The 19354-nt window shown below is 34.2% G+C and overlaps 1 protein-coding gene and 1 long non-coding RNA gene across 2 annotated transcripts in view; one reads left to right on the top strand and one right to left on the bottom strand.

The window, feature by feature from the left end:
• centrocortin (cerebellar degeneration-related protein 2-like) overlaps positions 1 to 19354 on the top strand; it is a 198738-nt gene that overhangs the window by 108977 nt on the left and 70407 nt on the right. The window lies entirely within an intron of this gene.
• Positions 17347 to 18696, bottom strand: LOC140753065 (uncharacterized). The gene is made up of 3 exons (XR_012103534.1): positions 18475 to 18696; positions 18161 to 18261; positions 17347 to 17957 (listed from the first exon to the last, which is right to left on the bottom strand). It is a non-coding gene; the product is annotated as an uncharacterized LOC140753065 (long non-coding RNA).

The raw sequence follows: 19354 nt of genomic DNA, 5'->3' as shown, positions 1-19354 counted from the left end.
GTGTAGGGAAGATATCATTATTTTATTTCACGTTCCTAAATAGCATCATATATATCATATTTTATTACACATCAAATGGTACCTTAAATATTGAAAGATATAAATTCTGCAATTAAGTATTTCTCAAAATGCGGCACCGCACATGTTATTGTTCACATTTAACACAAAATTAATTATGATAATATTTTCTATAATTTTCCGACTACAATTTAATATTTCATTAATACGTTCTATTGTACGAATTGTAAGAAAGTTTATTGTAAGAAAGTTTAAACTTACGACAATAGTCGTACCTATTGTCGTAAGTTTAAACTTTCTTAGGTTTTTTACAATGTTGTTTAAGTTGGATTTTATCCGAAGTGACAAAAATTGACACCGTACACGCACGTATGCAGCAGTTGATTACCTGAAAAAATATTAAATAGTTTTTGGGAATTATAACGGATGTTGCCGGAAATAGTTTGAACGGCAACCTTTAATGTTACGTGTGCATTTTTCGATTTTTGATGTCGTGTTACGTTCCGACATTCCGATTCTACATTTTAATTCGTTGATTTCCTCTCGTTTCCTCTTAATTTGTAAGTTCGAGGGATAAGCTCTGTGTAGCATATCCAACTTATAGCACATTACACAATAAGGAAGTTATCAAGTAATGAACATACTTAAACGTTGAAAAACGTCGTGAGCACTTGAAACCCTGTTGCTGCTCGATAGTCTCTTGTTCCTGGATCCCCTATTTCTGGTCCGACGTAAGTAGTTATTACTACAACAATTTTTATATTATAAGCAACTAGTTTAAGTTTACCATGTTTTTCTTAAATATATTACGAGCGTTTTCGACAATGTTACTTCCTTATGGATATGTGTATGAAAATATGAATAACTTTACGGTCCCCTAACACAAGTAGATTATTAATAATATCACTAGTGGTGCGTTTAGCGGACCATTACGTACCATTACCATTTATTTACCATTACCATTATTATTATCTGCCTTCTAAATGTTGTTTGTCCGTCTGTCACAGGGCTCTATCTCTCTAACCGTATATACATAGAATAGAATACACTTTATTGCACACTTACAGTAGAATTTAACAGTAGTATTAATTAAGGTTAAAACAGTATGCAATAGGCGGATAGGAGAATATGTATAATGGTGGCCACTATCACTACAAATACTAAAAATAAAAATTCTTCAACATCAATGGGGGTCGTAATACAACAAGATACCGCTATTTTTGGCATTTTTCGCTTTATCCATTAAATGGCTGCTATGATTAGAAATACTAAAAATAAAAAATAAATCTAATGAAAATGTGATGGTACGAAAGGAAGCAAACAAATCAAAACAAAGTAAGACATTTTTGAATAAAATATAAACACACCGGTTTACATTCAAGACTGCTCCGTGTAACCCATCATATGCAGAATCATCGCAAGGTCCCAGGTGTCGCAGCTCAAGTGCAGAGTTTAATGAAGTGGCGTCGTTCCATTCGCATTTATTCCTGTATGTTTGTCCGTCGTTACCGCATAGTGCATAGTCCGGATATGGACACAGTGATGATGCTTCGATATTTGCAATAAATGCGAACAATAAAACTGAAAAGCAAATTAAAACAGTTTCCCTAATTAATTTTCCACGACATCGATAGCACACGAAAACCTTAATAATTGCATTAACTGCGTACAGTAACTTCAGGCAAACTAATACAATTTACAGGAAGTCCACTATGTTGGACAGTTTCCATTTCCCAATAATTGGTATTGATAAGTGTGGAATCCTTCGAATCCTACTCTCGCATCAAAATCTTCCTCATAAGTATATGTAATTTCGCTTGCGAAACGGGACGCATATCACAAGAAATACAAAAGAAAAAGCAGAATTCAGATTTACCTGCTCAGCCCACTTATGAAAAATGAATAACGAAAGTCTGTATAACATCTCACTTGGAAAGGAAACACGACAATGCTTAGCACTCCTTTTATTATGTGTAATATATGTCGCAGTGGTGCCGCCAGTGTCAAACTATAAAAAATAAAAAACAATTTTATGCTTACAGAAACAAATCATCTTGACTGGAAACCGTTAGTTACGTTGCAACATTAGTGAGTTATTCAGCAATGTTAAGCTAAGCTAAGAATTGTGCTTAATTGAAATGTGTTCAATTAACGTTCATTAAAAATTGACTTGCCAAGTAACATACGATAATAGGTACATGAGTTTGTTGCAGTAAATATGCATAGAACATTTTAATATTTAGTAGTGACAAAACGCCATTATTTTTCAGTAGATCACCACGACATAACACGTATCACTAAAGAATATAAAACTAAAACTTTCTTTTGACATCTCAATAGGTAGAAATATTTTTTGTGCGCTTACTTTATTATTGATGGTGGTACATGCGCTGTCCATTAGATTTGTGACTATGGCAGGCACTGTTAGAATTTACAAAAGTTTTTATCATAGGATGATATATCATCTATAGAATTTTATAGAATAGTATGTACTTTATACATGATGCCAGTTTGTTAAAGCTTTCAACATTAACTAAACGGAAATCTCCATGTGTAGCGAAATCATAGACTTAGAATACTTATTGCTACGCTAAAGAAGTAAAAGACAAAGCATGACAAAGAGATGTGTGAACCCATATTTTAAATAACATAGTAGAGAGAAAGAAGATGCCAGAAAAAGTCATATCAAATCAATTTAATCTTGAATAAGCGGCCTTAAGCCCGCCCGGCTACGGGGCGTTTAATATTTTAGGAAAATTTAAATGCTTTTTAGTGAAGTACTGATTTTTTGTTACACAGTTGACTTTTTCTATTGACGAATGTACCTTCAAAGGGAACAACCAATAGAAGTATAAAGTTCACGAAAAAATACGTTTTTTTTCACCACGACGTTTAAGCAATATTTGCTCCAAATACCATATTAGTTGGTCCAATACATATTTGTTACAATAATAGTTGTTGATTTTTCTTTCTATAAATTCATACATTTTATAGTTAGATACAAAATGACCAAAATAAATTGCTTCACTTTTACTATTACGACACACATACGTAAATCAATTTTGGTCATTTGGTCATGTATTCAGTCTGACATTGTTAAAGTACCATATATCTATTTCAATTTAGTCCTTTTATATTGAGCTATGAAATACAGGTATTTTATATAAGTGTACCTTTGTGTAATCTCTATTACCTAGACAAGCTCCTATAACCCAGTTCATTTTTTTCACCGCGAATAGCCACAGTTTGGAAAAAAATATTTGAAAGATTTAAATTTAAAAACAGCGAAGAAAACAGCCCAAAATTCTCATATTTATCTTTAAACCAGTTTACAATATTTATATGTGAACTACACACTATGGAATACCAACTATTTAATAGTATTTTACACATATAAATAAACAATTTATCATCTTTTTTGTATATCCAGTTTAAAAAGGAGATGAATTTAAAAAAGTTAAACCACCGATATTTCGAAGACGGAGATACTCTCACTAGAGATTTTTTCCTCTAGAGGTTAGCTCCTAACCTATGGTCCCCTTAAGTTTATCGTGGTATTTTGGGACACCCAGTATAGGTATCATAGGGACATTAATTGGTAAAATTAAATAAAACAATGCTGTAGGTACATTTATTTCTTAAATGCAGTATTATTCATGATCGTTTACAACGTATGTGTAGGGAAGATATCATTATTTTATTTCACGTTCCTAAATAGCATCATATATATCATATTTTATTACACATCAAATGGTACCTTAAATATTGAAAGATATAAATTCTGCAATTAAGTATTTCTCAAAATGCGGCACCGCACATGTTAGTGTTCACATTTAACACAAAATTAATGATGATAATATTTTCTACGATAATATTTTGTACGAATTGTAAGAAAGTTTATTGTAAGAAAGTTTAAACTTACGACAATAGTCGTACCTATTGTCGTAAGTTTAAACTTTCTTAGGTTTTTTACAATGTTGTTTAAGTTGGATTTTATCCGAAGTGACAAAAATTGAAACCGTACACGCACGTATGCAGCAGTTGATTACCTGAAAAAATATTAAATAGTTTTTGGGAATTATAACGGATGTTGCCGGAAATAGTTTGAACCTTTAATGTTACGTGTGCATTTTTCGATTTTTGATGTCGTGTTACGTTCCGACATTCCGATTCTACATTTTAATTCGTTGATTTCCTCTCGTTTCCTCTTAATTTGTAAGTTCGAGGGATAAGCTCTGTGTAGCATATCCAACTTATAGCACATTACACAATAAGGAAGTTATCAAGTAATGAACATACTTAAACGTTGAAAAACGTCGTGAGCACTTGAAACCCTGTTGCTGCTCGATAGTCTCTTGTTCCTGGATCCCCTATTTCTGGTCCGACGTAAGTAGTTATTACTACAACAATTTTTATATTATAAGCAACTAGTTTAAGTTTACCATGTTTTTCTTAAATATATTCAGAGCGTTTTCGACAATGTTACTTCCTTATGGATATGTGTATGAAAATATGAATAACTTTACGGTCCCCTAACACAAGTAGATTATTAATAATATCACTAGTGGTGCGTTTAGCGGACCATTACGTACCATTACCATTTATTTACCATTACCATTATTATTATCTGCCTTCTAAATGTTGTTTGTCCGTCTGTCACAGGGCTCTATCTCTCTAACCGTATATACATAGAATAGAATACACTTTATTGCACACTTACAGTAGAATTTAACAGTAGTATTAATTAAGGTTAAAACAGTATGCAATAGGCGGATAGGAGAATATGTATAATGGTGGCCACTATCACTACAAATACTAAAAATAAAAATTCTTCAACATCAATGGGGGTCGTAATACAACAAGATACCGCTATTTTTGGCATTTTTCGCTTTATCCATTAAATGGCTGCTATGATTAGAAATACTAAAAATAAAAAATAAATCTAATGAAAATGTGATGGTACGAAAGGAAGCAAACAAATCAAAACAAAGTAAGACATTTTTGAATAAAATATAAACACACCGGTTTACATTCAAGACTGCTCCGTGTAACCCATCATATGCAGAATCATCGCAAGGTCCCAGGTGTCGCAGCTCAAGTGCAGAGTTTAATGAAGTGGCGTCGTTCCATTCGCATTTATTCCTGTATGTTTGTCCGTCGTTACCGCATAGTGCATAGTCCGGATATGGACACAGTGATGATGCTTCGATATTTGCAATAAATGCGAACAATAAAACTGAAAAGCAAATTAAAACAGTTTCCCTAATTAATTTTCCACGACATCGATAGCACACGAAAACCTTAATAATTGCATTAACTGCGTACAGTAACTTCAGGCAAACTAATACAATTTACAGGAAGTCCACTATGTTGGACAGTTTCCATTTCCCAATAATTGGTATTGATAAGTGTGGAATCCTTCGAATCCTACTCTCGCATCAAAATCTTCCTCATAAGTATATGTAATTTCGCTTGCGAAACGGGACGCATATCACAAGAAATACAAAAGAAAAAGCAAAATTCAGATTTACCTGCTCAGCCCACTTATGAAAAATGAATAACGAAAGTCTGTATAACATCTCACTTGGAAAGGAAACACGACAATGCTTAGCACTCCTTTTATTATGTGTAATATATGTCGCAGTGGTGCCGCCAGTGTCAAACTATAAAAAATAAAAAACAATTTTATGCTTACAGAAACAAATCATCTTGACTGGAAACCGTTAGTTACGTTGCAACAGTAGTGAGTTATTTACAGCAATGTTAAGCTAAGCTAAGGATTGTGCTTAATTGAAATGTGTTCAATTTACGTTCATTAAAAATTGACTTGCCAAGTAATACACGATAATAGGTACATGAGTTTGTTGCAGTAAATATGCATGGAACATTTTAATATTTAGTAGTGGCAAAACGCCATTATTCTTCAGTAGATCACCACCACATTGCACGTATCACTAAAGAATTACTAAAACTTTTTTTTGACATCTCAATAGGTAGAAATATTTTAGTGCGCTTACTTTAATATTGATGGTGGTACATGCGCTGTCCATTAGATTTGTGACTATGGCAGGCACTGTTAGAATTTACAAAAGTTTTTATCATAGGATGATATATCATCTATAGAATTTTATAGAATAGTATGTACTTTATACATGATGCCAGTTTGTTAAAGCTTTCAGCATTAACAAAACGGAAATCTCCATGTGTAGCCAAATCATAGATTTAGAATACTTATTGCTACGCTAAGAAGTAAAAGACCAACAAATCATGACAAAGAGATGTGTGAACCCATATTTTAAATAACATAGTAGAGAGAAAGAAGATGCCAGAAAAAGTCATATCATATCAATTTAATCTTGAATAAGCGGCCTTAGGCCCGCCCGGCTACGGGGCGTTTAATATTTTAGGAAAATTTAAATGCTTTTTAGTGAAGTACTGATTTTTTGTTACACAGTTGACTTTTTCTATTGACGAATGTACCGTCAAAGGGAACAACCAATAGAAGTATAAAGTTCACGAAAAAATACGTTTTTTTTTCACCACAACGTTTAAGCAATATTTGCTCCAAATACCATATTAGTTGGTCCAATACATATTTGTTACAATAATAGTTGTTGATTTTTCTTTCTATAAATTCATACATTTTATAGTTAGATACAAAATGACCAAAATAAATTGCTTCACTTTTACTATTACGACACACATACGTAAATCAATTTTGGTCATTTGGTCATGTATTCAGTCTGACATTGTTAAAGTACCATATATCTATTTCAATTTAGTCCTTTTATATTGAGCTATGAAATACAGGTATTTTATATAAGTGTACCTTTGTGTAATCTCTATTACCTAGACAAGTTCCTATAACCCAGTTCATTTTTTTCACCGCGAATAGCCACAGTTTGGAAAAAAATATTTGAAAGATTTAAATTTAAAAACAGCGAAGAAAACAGCCCAAAATTCTCATATTTATCTTTAAACCAGTTTACAATATTTATATGTGAACTACACACTATGGAATACCAACTATTTAATAGTATTTTACACATATAAATAAACAATTTATCATCTTTTTTGTATATCCAGTTTAAAAAGGAGATGAATTTAAAAAAGTTAAACCACCGATATTTCGAAGACGGAGATACTCTCACTAGAGATTTTTTCCTCTAGAGGTTAGCTCCTAACCTATGGTCCCCTTAAGTTTATCGTGGTATTTTGGGACACCCAGTATAGGTATCATAGGGACATTAATTGGTAAAATTAAATAAAACAATGCTGTAGGTACATTTATTTCTTAAATGCAGTATTATTCATGATCGTTTACAACGTATGTGTAGGGAAGATATCATTATTTTATTTCACGTTCCTAAATAGCATCATATATATGTCGGAGGAAGAGTCAGAGTTATTTAATATAGCTTTAGCTATACTGTTACTTTAGTATTTTAGTAATGTTATTGGTACTTGATCGAAGTCATTGTATAGCTTTCGTATTAGAATCAGAGCAGAGACCTTTAAGAGGTCTCTAGTGGAGTCGAGGTATGTGGCGGCGCGGTGGGGAAACATGGATAAGAACTGATGTGAGTGATCGAGGTGGATCATTATTTCGTTGTGCTTTGGAGCGTGTAGTCACTACCTTGAACCTGCTGCTCAAATCCTTTGTTTGTAAAGTAATAGTAGTATTATAGTATAGTTATTTTGTAAATCCGAAGTTATCATGTAAAGAGAACAATAAATACTGTGATTACTGTATTTGTGCCTGCATCTACCCTATGACAACGCCCACAAAACCCATAGATTCTATCAATGATGTCGATGAGAGCCGTCCTTCTCCGACATCAGAAGTGGGATCTGTGCAGGCACAAAAGACTTAAGTGAATTGAGTGTAACAAATAACGGCGGCTGTGTTCAACGAGAAATAGTAAAATAACAATTACTTGTGGAGGAGCTGCGCAACTTGCGAAAGTTGGTCTAAAGACATCACCTGAGTTTCGTCCTGAGGAGGTGCAACCTGACGACTGTGATTGTTTGGTTGATGAACAGCTGAAGTCAGGGGAGTATTTTTTTCTCTCTCTTTTGTCTGAGTGTTACTATGAAAGATTCTGTCATAAATATTGTAAAATTTTAAGATCTTTTTTTTCTCTCGATTATTAGTGATATTTTACAATGTTGTGAGTGTTTCGTTGTCCATATGTTTATGCGAGATGGGTTATATTATACAATTACTACAGCATAGATCAGTTTAGATAATCTATTATTTTTGTCCATTCAGAACAAATTATGTGTTATTAGTTCGTTCCTTTGTAACGTGACATTTTAATTGTAGAAAAATATGAAAGTCTACAATACAGGACCTTAATCTTATCCCAGATTTTACATTTTTTTATTAGCTCGTGGACAATTTGTTATTTGTTGTCATAGCTGTTATAAATGTTTAAGTTAAACCAACGGAAAACTACACTATGTACGAAATTCCAAGTGCCTCAATACGACGATGGCTATGACGAGGCTACAAGTCACCTGATGATATAAGCGTGCCGCTGAATTTCATATAAGAACGTGCAGTTGGAGATTATGGTCAGCTAAAAACAAGTAAAACCTTTCATCTGACTGTATAGGACATAGTACACGAGTGGACGTGTTTTGTATAAAGCCCGAGTTCTTCACACAATCTGGTGAGCAATATTCATTTTTTTTTTGATTCTGATGCTAATTAGGATAAAAAAGAGAAATAATGATCCACCTCGATCACTCACATCAGTTCTTATCCATGTTTCCCCACCGCGCCGCCACATACCTCGACTCCACTAGAGACCTCTTAAAGGTCTCTGCTCTGATTCTAATACGAAAGCTATACAATGACTTCGATTGATCAAGTACCAATAACATTACTAAAATACTAAAGTAACAGTATAGCTAAAGCTATATTAAATAACTCTGACTCTTCCTCCGACATAGTAGTATTATAGCATAGTTATTTTGTAAATCCGAAGTTATCATGTAAAGAGAACAATAAATACTGTGATTACTGTATTTGTGCCTGCATCTACCCTATGACAACGCTCACAAAACCCATAGATTCTATCAATGATGTCGATGAGAGCCGTCCTTCTCCGACATATATCATATTTTATTACACATCAAATGGTACCTTAAATATTGAAAGATATAAATTCTGCAATTAAGTATTTCTCAAAATGCGGCACCGCACATGTTAGTGTTCACATTTAACACAAAATTAATGATGATAATATTTTCTATAATTTTCCGACTACAATTTAATAAGATATTTCATTAATACGTTCTATTGTACGAATTGTAAGAAAGTTTATTGTAAGAAAGTTTAAACTTACGACAATAGTCGTACCTATTGTCGTAAGTTTAAACTTTCTTAGGTTTTTTACAATGTTGTTTAAGTTGGATTTTATCCGAAGCGACAAAAATTGAAACCGTACACGCACGTATGCAGCAGTTGATTACCTGAAAAAATATTAAATAGTTTTTGGGAATTATAACGGATGTTGCCGGAAATAGTTTGAACGGCAACCTTTAATGTTACGTGTGCATTTTTCGATTTTTGATGTCGTGTTACGTTCCGACATTCCGATTCTACATTTTAATTCGTTGATTTCCTCTCGTTTCCTCTTAATTTGTAAGTTCGAGGGATAAGCTCTGTGTAGCATATCCAACTTATAGCACATTACACAATAAGGAAGTTATCAAGTAATGAACATACTTAAACGTTGAAAAACGTCGTGAGCACTTGAAACCCTGTTGCTGCTCGATAGTCTCTTGTTCCTGGATCCCCTATTTCTGGTCCGACGTAAGTAGTTATTACTACAACAATTTTTATATTATAAGCAACTAGTTTAAGTTTACCATGTTTTTCTTAAATATATTCAGAGCGTTTTCGACAATGTTACTTCCTTATGGATATGTGTATGAAAATATGAATAACTTTACGGTCCCCTAACACAAGTAGATTATTAATAATATCACTAGTGGTGCGTTTAGCGGACCATTACGTACCATTACCATTTATTTACCATTACCATTATTATTATCTGCCTTCTAAATGTTGTTTGTCCGTCTGTCACAGGGCTCTATCTCTCTAACCGTATATACATAGAATAGAATACACTTTATTGCACACTTACAGTAGAATTTAACAGTAGTATTAATTAAGGTTAAAACAGTATGCAATAGGCGGATAGGAGAATATGTATAATGGTGGCCACTATCACTACAAATACTAAAAATAAAAATTCTTCAACATCAATGGGGGTCGTAATACAACAAGATACCGCTATTTTTGGCATTTTTCGCTTTATCCATTAAATGGCTGCTATGATAAGAAATACTAAAAATAAAAAATAAATCTAATGAAAATGTGATGGTACGAAAGGAAGCAAACAAATCAAAACAAAGTAAGACATTTTTGAATAAAATATAAACACACCGGTTTACATTCAAGACTGCTCCGTGTAACCCCTCATATGCAGAATCATCGCAAGGTCCCAGGTGTCGCAGCTCAAGTGCAGAGTTTAACGAAGTGGCTTCGTTCCATTCGCATTTGTTCCTGTATGTTTGTCCGTCGTTGCCACATAGTGCATAGTCCGGATATGGACACAGTGATGATGCTTCGATATTTGCGATAAAGGCGAACAAGACAACTGGAAAGCAAATAAAAAAAATCCCTAATTAATTTTCCACGACATCGATAGCACACGAAAACTTCAGGCAGTAACTTCAGGCAAACTAATACAATTTACAAGAAGTACAGTTTACAGGAGGAACATAATGGATGTTGGACAGTTTATATTTCCCAACTGGGTGTTTTAACTTTTTAAGAAGGTAGATATATAGGTTCACAACATCTACGTAACAACGCCTTTTTTGCTGATAAGTGGGGAAACCTTCGAGTCTTACTCTCCGATCAAAATCTTCCCTATAAGTCTACATAATTTCGCTTGCGGAACGGGATGCATGTCACAGGACATACAAAAGAAAAAGCAAAATTCATATTTTCCTGCTCAGCCCACTTATGAAAAATGAATAACGAAAGTCTGTGTAACATCTCATTTGGAAAGGAACACGAAAGTGCTTAGCACTCCTTTTATTATGCGCAATAGGAGTGGTGGTGCCTTCAGTGACGAGCCACAAAGGGTTCTACGTTTTACCACCTTCAACCTAAAAGAAATATAAAACAAGACGATACTTACAGAAACAAATCATCTTGGCTGGAAACCTGGTTGGAAACATTGCAACAGTAGTGAGTTATATAACAATGTTAAACCATGCTAAAGATTGTGTTTAATTGAAATGTGTTCAATTAACTCTTAACTAAAAGTCAATTTGCCAAGTAACTCACGATAATAGGTACACGAGTATGTTGTAGTAGGTTTCGCGTATATATTTTTTTATATTTAGTAGAGGATTATTATTCTACAGTGGATTGGCACGACATGGCATGTACCTACTATTCGATTAATTTATCTTAGATCGATATACATACTTTAAATCGGTTTGCTTGAACATAGAGCCACTAAAATGTTCTTTTGACATCACCGTGGGTAAAAATAATTAGAACGGTTGGTATCATACAGATGGTGCTACATGCGCTATTTATTTAGATTTATGTCTGTATCTAGAAATCAAGTTTCTGAGAGTATTGGTGACGTGCTGTGTCGTGTCGTCTCAATTAAGACTAGCCTAAATGGTCGTATCTATTTTTAACCGACTTCCCAGAGGAAAAGAGGTTATCTTTTCGTAGCGTATATTTTTTATGGACGTTCAGCGATTTTTTCGCCGATTGGCATGATTCAAACAACATTGTATGCTAGCTAGTTTCACAGGGGGTCCCATTTCGTGGAAATTATAAAAAAAAATTGCCAGTTTTCCCGGAAAATTGTAAAAACCTGATTTCTTTTAAACTTCAATAACTCAAGTATTTCTTAGGCAATTTTGATTTTCCTTTTTTCGTGTAAAAGGGTGCTTCATTGCTGTACTTTCCTACCTTAACATGGGTATGGCTTGACGATTAGAACTTTGAGTTATAGGGTGGTACTCATCATCACTATCCCTGTTTTTCCCAGAGGTGCCTCCTGCCTCAACCATACAAGTTAGGCGTTTAGAGCTTACGAATTTGTGATAATTTAACTCAACGGAGTAGATACATATGGTGCAAAATTTGACATTCAACCGTCAACCCTGATGATGCAGAGGTGCCTCCCACCTAAAGTATAGAAGTTAGACATTTGTTGTTATGACATTACTAGACAGAGATATATGATGAAAGATTTCATCTTCAACTCTTTCACTCTGATGATGCTGGAGTGCTTCTAAACTAGGAGCGCTTATGTTGTTGTGGTTTTGTAGGAGGCGTACAGGTGTACGTGTAAGTCTAGGTTTCAAGTAAATTTCTGTGTCGGTTTAGGTTTATATCAATACTTACGTGCTTGTTAACATTTGTGTATTGGCTACAGCTTAGGTTAACGTATACGTTGTCGTTTTCTGTCTTAACTACTGAATTTACATGAATTGGATCGAGCCAATCACAGAGCTTTACTGTTTAGTTTGTTATTTACTTTTCTGTTTCAAACTCACCTTGCCAATGATATAGTAGCCAATGAATTGATTAGGTTAAGTTGGAACATATAAGACAATATAACACTAAGCGAGCGGTAGTACCCTGCGGGCGCGGGTGGGTTCAATCAATGTAAATTCAGATCTTTCCTATATTCATGATACAGGAAAGATCTGTAGGTCTGTTGGTTTAGTACATATTTCTGAAGTCGGCGCTCATATTGGATTCGCCTTTTACATCGTTTTCCAATTAATATAGATATTGTTATCGCTTGTATTTTTTTGTTAAAATTTTTATTACAGCTAACGTTGGCAATTTAGTTCAATAACTTTTAAGATAAGACGATATCCTGATAATTTTTGTTTTAGATATAAATAATAACGAAATCAATTTCGTAGCTTTTATGTGATACGGATACAATACGAAGTTTAAATTTTATTTAATATAGATTTGTTCCTGTAGCTATAAAGAAATTCAAGCATCTTCCTATTAAGATTCATGTAATTCAGTACGAAAGAATGACGGACAGCAAAACCTTAGTCATAGGATTCCTTTGTTAGTATTTGGATACAGAACCCTTTAGAGTCGTATTCGATCACTTAGGGTTTCAGTATACTAGTAATTGTTATATTAATCATACAAAACTCACTTTATTCACACAACCCATTAACATTTGTCTGAAATCCTGCATGCATGTCAAGCAGAATTTCTTAATTATTTTCCTTGGAGATTGATTGAAAATGGAGTACGGTGGAGGGGGACAAAACAATTACCTACAAATTTCATTAGGGTATTAAATTTGACGTAGAAGGAACAGAAATAAAACAAGAGACACTTTAAACATGTCATTTCGTTAAAAATTGTAAGCTATTTTTTTGGGATACAAAATATTTAGACGTATATAATAAAAATGTTTATTTTCCTCTCTTTTACAATTTTCACGTTTTTCAGTAAATGTAGTCTTACATTAAAAAATAAGTATGTTGGCATTTATTACAGCTCCAGCAATGTCCAACATAACATGCGAATACCAGTAATTAGATATTTCCTTGATTATAAATGTTTTGTAAAGTCACAAATATTTAGTATGGAATTGCACACACGCAGCAGATAATTATCTGAAAGTATAATAAAATTGTTCCATATTATGTTTATTTTAAAATATCCTCATATATTTGATTTGGAATATCAACCGCTGGAAGCACAGAAATACATTAAAGCGATAGAACTGCACCTTGCTAGTCAGAAACTTAAAAACGTACCTGAACGTTGAGAATAGTTAGGCCGGGCAATGTAGGGCCAAATTTTATCCAAATTGTTCAACAGTTTCTGGTTCCTTGATCTCATTTTTCTCGCGCGAAGAAAGTTTTCATTTCTACATTTTTTTACATATATAGACATATAAATGATTATAAAAGACAAAAAAAAACACGACATCGTTGGAATAATATATAGAAAAGGCAAAAACTAGCTTGTCGCGGGCAGCAGCTTGAAATTTTTAATTTCTATATTATTTTTTAACGATTATGGAGAGTAATGTTTTTCGTATGTGTGTATGTATGGATGCCATTTTTGGTACGCTCTTAATAGGAAGGCACATCTCGGCCTCTCAATGAGCTCCTCATTCAATTCTTAGATGGTGGTAGAACCCTTTGTGGTTCGACTCCGGCGGCACCACCGCCACACCTATTTCTACCTAATAACAGCAGTGTTAGGCGCTGCTGTGTTCCGGTTTGAAGGGTGTGGTAAAGGAGACATACTTTTCCGAGGTGTTCCAGCTTAGTCCTCAGGGGCAGCGGCGCATCTGTGGCCAACCTGAGGTAGGAATATCCTATCTGGGGTCGATTACAGATGTCCATGGGCGGCAGTAGTCACTTACCACCAGGTGGACTGCATGCTCATCTGCTACTCTTTTATTATAAAAAAAAAAAAAAAAAAAAAACAACTGACTAAGATTTTAGGACAAAAGTGTAAAGGCATAAGATTAAACGTACCCGTTTGAACTGAGTAGCATTCTATAGAGCTCGTCATAAGTAGACTCCTTACAAGGTCCCAGATGTTGCAACTTGAGTACTGGGTTCAATGACGTGGCGACGTCCAATTCACATTTGTTCCTGTATGTTTGTCCGTCATTGCCACACAGTGGTTGGTCCTTATATAGACATACTGGTAATGCTTTAATATCTACAATAACTGCTAAAAGTAAAACTGAAAAACAAATAAAAATTTTGTTTCCCTTTCCACCAATGCTGTAGTACTATTTGTAAGAAGGCGATTATGTATCTTATATCATTATAGAATAAATGGAATCATGCTTAAAGGAATATAATGTAGTATTTGTATCAAGAGGTCCATAATGACCTTAATAGATTATTTATTTTTACTACGACAGGTCACCAAAATGGTATAGGTAATTAATTACACGACTTACACAAAAAATACATTGCGAAAGCTGCCTTTTCTTTTCCAACTCTAGTAGATTTTATGGCGTAAATAAGTCATGCTTAAGAAATAACCTTAATCAGAATGTGTTTAATTAACGCCAACTAAAAACTATTTGGCCAAGTACAAACATCATGAAATACGTACATATAAGTTTGTGTGCAAATTATATTATATCAATGTAAAACCAGGTAGATACTTTTTTGTTCTATTATATTTATTAATACATTTTCACAATGTAATTGTAACTTCTATGTCTAATTCTGGTTGTTAGTTCTAGTTGGATTTGTAACTAGAAAAAAATTAAATTCATTACCATAATTCTTTAACTTATTTAAAGTTGCACTTTGAAGATGGTAGAATTGTGGTTCAACTCTAGCCGCACCACCGCCACACCTATTTCTGTCTTATAACAGCAGTGTTAAGCGTTGCTGTTCTGGTTTGAAGGGTGTGCTAAGGGAGACATACTTTTTCGAGGCGTGCCAGCTTAGTCTTCAGGGGTAGCATCTGTGGCCGACCTCAGGTAGGAATATCTAATCCTATCTGGGGTTGATTACAGATGTCCCTGCTACAGGGGTAGCGGCGCATTTTTAGGTGACCTCAGGTAGGAATCTCATTTTATCTCGAGTTCGTTCGATGTCCATGGGCGTCAGTAACCACTTGCCATCAGATGGACTGCATGCTTGTGTGCTACTCATATATTATAAAAAAACTTTCCGTTCTGTATGGAGGTGTGTCTTCACTAACATAATTGGCTTCTTTACACGGCATCAAAAAATGCAATTGACATTTTTTTTTCACAAGTTTCTTTTTATATGGTAGCCTGTGTAAATGATGCCAATTGGGACGAACCCATCTATAAATCTATATGTATAAAATTTTAAGGGTACTGATTGTGCCAAAGATGAACGCTCCGCAGCTGACACCGCTGTAGCTAAAATACAGAATTTTGCACATAGGTATATATCGTAAGTAAGCACAGAAAGGAGTTTTGGAAATTCCACCCTTTGTTTAAAAAACCACCAATTTTAAAACAAACCCCATGAAAATTTGAAAACCTCCGATACAGGTTGACCGCCAACCCGGTGGGGTTTACGCATTAGACCAATATAATCTAGCCGTCAGGCTTGCCCTAGTAAAAAAAGAAGGGACCTGTGACCAGCAGTGAAACATAAAAAGGGTGACAGCAAGTATCCAATATACCCATTGAAATCCATCTTTTCGCGCGCACACCCTTTTACTTGGTCCCCAAAATGTACACTTACTCATAATAACGTCTGTACCAGTGGTCGCCAAACCGCGATCGCCCGCGGTCTTCTCCTTGCGGCTAGCGGACATTCATGTTCTCGCCAGCATTTTTCATATTAAAAAAAACCATTTTCGCCGTCCATACCAATTTGGTATAGTAAAATTTTATGAAGACTTGTTTTTTTTTCGAACCAATAATATGTAGCTATATTCCACCGCGCTGACCAAGTGTATTCGTAGACCTTTGCGAACTTTTTTTAAAGATCTCACAGTTTTCGCCACAATGTTTATGTTCACAGTAAATGCAAATGATAATTAATTTCTAATATGCACGTAACTTTTAAAAAATCAGAGGTGCGCGCCTGGGATCGAACCTTGGATTCCAAGATCGAGAGACCAAATTTCAACCACTAGGCTATCACTACACTATCTATTACTATGTAATAGTATGTTATACTACTACTATTTAATACTAGACATTTGTAAGACAATCCGCATCTCAGGGAAGCCAACCAATTATTATTAAATTAAGATATCATAATATTTTTGTTTTGAGAGTTGAGACCATGTATCTAAGAAGTATGCGCTAAGAACGCAAAACTCTTTATCATTTCATACAACATATGTTTGATAAATGCAAAGAAAACATTAATGAAACACCGAATTACACATAATATTATAATGTACCTCAGGCACCAATGTACATTGTACATTATTTTCACTGTATATAAAAAGTAAAACTTTGACTTTGGAGTGGTAAAGTTTGAACCTTACTCGTATTTATATAAACTGGCCAAGGGCGAGTCGGACATGAGGGGTTCCGTACGTGAAGTAAAAAAAGTATATTTAAAACCAACTTAACACAACACCATTCATTTAATATAGCACACAGTACAGTCTAAAAATATGAATTGCTAAATTTGTCCTTAGCAAGCATTTATATTCATTAAAATTTTCAAACATATGTTTTTGTCACAAAAATAAGTTGAAATTACTATACAAATACAATTTGTAATAAATTTCAATTTAATATGTCAATTAGGCTCTGATGAAATTAGTTGTGACGGAGGGACGGACAGCTTAGTCAACCCAAAGCCTCCTCTTTTAGTCCGTCTGTTTTTCTGTCTGTCATGGGGCTCTACCTCATGAACCGTAAAAGATAGACACTATTTTTTTTACATAGTATGTATAAGGTTGGCTGCTATGAGAACTCATCCTAAAAATAAAAAAAGTTGAAAATAACTGGGTATGTGGTCCCCATACAAGAAACCGATATTTTCGACGTTTTTCTCTTTATTTGTTGAACCGTAATAGGTAGACAGTTCAAATTTTCACAATGCAGTAACTTCAATGGTGGTTTTAATAACAAATAATGAAAATGAAAAAGAAATGAAAATGTTGGTGGCACGGAACCCTTTGCGAGTTCGACTTGCACTTGGCCAATTTTTATTTCGTTATGATGCGCGACGTGAAAACTGTACTACAAGCAATGATGTTGTCTCACAGTCACACTAAAACAATAAAGTTTTCTTTATTAAGGATATTGTAATTGTATATCTTCCCTGATTTGTCTATAACGCCGGGCGATGATTTTGAATGAAGTATCCAAAGTCGAAAGCACATGGCATGTAGACAATCGCACACCTATGCTGCAGCTCATGACCTGGAAAAATATATCATATATTGTTATAGTAACAGTTCCATGAAATCATAAGTTAATCAAATACTTTGTTGCTTTAATTTGATGTTTAAATTGTTATGCATTACGTTTACGCATAAACATTATATTTTGACTTATAAAACATTTTGGACAAACATTGATATGCACGCAATAATGCCCAGTAAGTTACAAATTATATAACACACTTAAACGGTTATGAATGCCCGGAGGCCTTGCCATACTGCTGCTACCCCACAGTCTACTGTTCCTTGTTTTCTTATTTTTGGTCCGTAGAGTGTCTTTATTTCTACAACAATAAAATTATGATATCAATATGTTGAAGTTTACATTAATAACTTTTGATATAATTAGCTTGATCTTGGTCATTTTACTTCTATAAGATAGTGTGGTGTCGCTAACTAATTTACTACTTGTCCGAAAAAACTGTTAACGATAGGATCGATTCCAACTTGTAATGCACGGAATATATCTTTTCCCTAAAATATTTAAATATACCTACCCGTTTCCATTGAGAAGCGCTTTATATAGTCCGTCATGAGGGGGATCTTTACAACGTCCCAGGTGTCGCAGCTCAAGAGCGGGGTTCAGTAACGCAGCTTCGTTCCATTCACATCTGTTCCTGTAAGTTTTTCCATCGTTGCCACATAGTGCGTAGGCCGGGTATGGACATACTGATGATGCTTTGATATTCGGAATAATAGCGAACAATAAAACTGAAAAGCAAACTGGTTTTTTTTATTACTGTTTTTAAGACCGAATCGAAGTTTAATTTCGGCTAGTTTCAGGAAACTATTAGTTCCGACCAAAATAAATCCTAAGTATACTTATAACAGGGATATGGCCGGTGGTACGATCATGTGTCACGATTAATGCCATTAATTCCGTTTGTAGTGCTGGTTGCAGGAATGATTAACAGGAACTTCGGCCTGGCCGAAATTTATCGTTGATATTTAACGTTGAAATCGAGCTCAGAGGTCAGAGAATTATTCAACGATCACAATGAAATTATCATTTATTATTTATGTTGTGGAATTGTTGTATTGACACATCGGCATTTTATCACTGATCGCCGAAATCCGTTTCTTTTTTTCCAAAATGGGTGATGATTAGAGGTAAACCAGAAAGATTCGATGTAATATATAGTTAATATTTATTTAATTACAAATAAAAATGTGGGGATTCTTACACACAGAGTAGCTCTGCGTAGCACACATTTTTTAGGTACAGTGGATTTTATCGCTTTCACAACTCTAGCTTAAGTACCTAATGATTTTAATTAAAATGTGTTCATACTATGCCAACGGAAATCAATTTTTCGGGTGGAAATATAGTCAAATACGTACGTAGTAGTAGGTTTGTTCGTAGAATGTTTTAACGTT

The sequence above is a fragment of the Epargyreus clarus genome, unplaced genomic scaffold (genome assembly GCF_041222505.1).
Source record: "Epargyreus clarus isolate Ecla_fem2 unplaced genomic scaffold, WU_Ecla_fem_2.2 ptg000026l, whole genome shotgun sequence".
Lineage (NCBI taxonomy): Eukaryota > Metazoa > Arthropoda > Insecta > Lepidoptera > Hesperiidae > Epargyreus > Epargyreus clarus.
The sequence above is the reverse complement of the archived record's forward strand: the minus strand, read 5'-3'. Positions and strand labels throughout refer to the sequence as shown.